The sequence below is a fragment of the Penaeus monodon genome, chromosome 9 (assembly GCF_015228065.2).
Source record: "Penaeus monodon isolate SGIC_2016 chromosome 9, NSTDA_Pmon_1, whole genome shotgun sequence".
Taxonomy (NCBI): Eukaryota; Metazoa; Arthropoda; class Malacostraca; order Decapoda; family Penaeidae; genus Penaeus; species Penaeus monodon.
In genome coordinates, this window is record NC_051394.1 from 18637775 (window position 1) to 18640274 (window position 2500).

Here is a 2500-nt window from a genome sequence, read left to right on the forward strand (position 1 = left end):
AAGTGTTGTTCGAGATGCACTCCCTTTTTTCATCTGTATTTATCAAGTTGGCAGTTTTTATTATTATCATCATTATCATTTTCATCATCCTTATCCTCCGCGTCGTGATCCTTTTCCTCCTCCTCCTCCTCATCATCATATTATTATTATCATTTATTATTATTATTATTATTATTATTATTATTATTATTATTATTATTATTATCATTATTATTATTATTATTATTATCATTATTATTAGTATTATTAGTATTATCATTGTCATTATAAGCAACATAGCAAAAGGAGCATCAACGTCAATATTAGCATTACCATTACCATCGTCGTATCATCAGTATCATCATCATCATTATTGATACTATCAGTAACAACGATAGCTCTAATAAACCATCATCACCATAATTACTTATATATCATTTATTAACACTAAAGATATATACATATACAGTATCCTTTTGTTTTCAAGTGCCCTGTCATACAAGGACGTTGGCAATCATGGATTTCCATGATTTTCTTGGCAATTTAGAGCGGTGGTTTGCCATTGCCTTCCGCCCTGTGTTTTTATCGAGTCACCATTTCTATTTACCCGGTTCTGGGACCGGCACTGGCTTGGGCTGGCTTGGCCACCCAGCGGCTAGGTAGGCAATCGAGGTGAAGTTCCTTGCCCAAGGGAACAACGCGCCGGCCGGTGACTCGAACTCAGATTGCCGTCGTGACAATCTTGAGTCCGACGTTCTAACCACTCGGCCACCGCGGCCTATACCTCATCCTAAGTGCAGTAATTTCTCTTCATTATTCTATTTCTCCTTTAGTCGTTTTCTTCCTATACCTGATTTTCTGAGAAGAAGAAAAGCAAAATCATACATGAAACAATAGTATGTGTATCATGTACATTATACGAGAAAGTGTCACATATCTTGTAGTATATCTTACAGCATGTCACATATCTGATAGCATAAAACTGACTCAGAGTATATATTAGATATTATATTAGTACCCTTTTAAACGCTCTTGCATACTTCTTGCATAGAGAATGATATCTTGTATTTGATCACCATTGTTGCTGAGCACCTTAATGGACGTGGGCTGCTTGTGGTTCTGATGGAGGGACAAGAGTTCAGCTTTCTTTATTTGTTAAATGAAATGCCGTTTTTCTTATTATTGGTGTTGTTCTATTTATTGCTTTTACCGTTATCACTATAACCTTTCTTGTTATTATTATCATCATTTTTATTTTATTATTATTATTGTTATTATTATTATTATTATTATTATTATTATTATTATTATTATTATTATTATTATTATTATCATAATCATCATCATCATAATTATTATCATTATTATCATCAACACCATTATTTTCATCAACATAATTTCTATTATAATAATGATAATAATAATAATAACAATATTTTTTTCTATTAATATTATTATTATTATTATTATTATTATTATTATTATTATTATTATTATTATTATTATTATTATTATCATTATTGTTATTATTACCATTGTCATTATCATTATCATTATCATTATCCATTATCGTCACCATCAGCATCATCGTTATCATTATTATTATTATCATTATTAGTAGTAGTGATGATAATAACAATAATGATAATGATAACGATGATGATAGTAGTAATATAATAGTATATAGTATAATATATAAGATATAATAATAATAATAATAATAATAATAATAATAATAATATGTTATTATAATGATACTATAATGATAATGAAATGACAACGGTATAATAATAATATCGTGATAATGATGATGATCACGATGATGATGATCAATATAATTGTTATTACCCGTATCAATGATGACAGTGAAAATGATAATGAAAACAATTTTTATACCATAATAATCATTGTTATTATCATCATCATTATCATTGTCCTTGCTATTACCATTATCACAATTACCATTACCATCATTATTATCACCATTACCATTTTTGTTATTACTATTATTAACATTACCATTATCACCATTATTAGTGTACGATGCGCAATCTGGAAGCTAGGTGAGCCAGACGTATGGTTTAGTAACATAAAGCCTACATTTCTCGGAGATACTTCGAAATCTGCAAGGAGATATTGTGTAATTAATGATACCACAATACGTGGGTTAGGAAGTACACCATATTAATCGGCAATAAATTATAGATTGGACAAACTACTTAACAGTTCGCCCTTATCTGACAGTCCCATAACAGTAAACAGGGACCCTAAAGCCATTTGTATTTTTAGCTCATATAACGAAGCTTCCGAGTATTATGGGGATGATTTACCCACATTAACATTTCTGAATGCATATAAAATATAAATGATGTTTTAATGATCCTAGGTAACGTGTTTTCTGTGTGTGCGGTCTGGGGAGCATATGCACATTCATTATTTTTCGGTATTGACTCGACTTTATAAATATTTTATAAGCACGAGTCAGTCATATTTTCTCTTCATATATCACGGTTTTACAGAA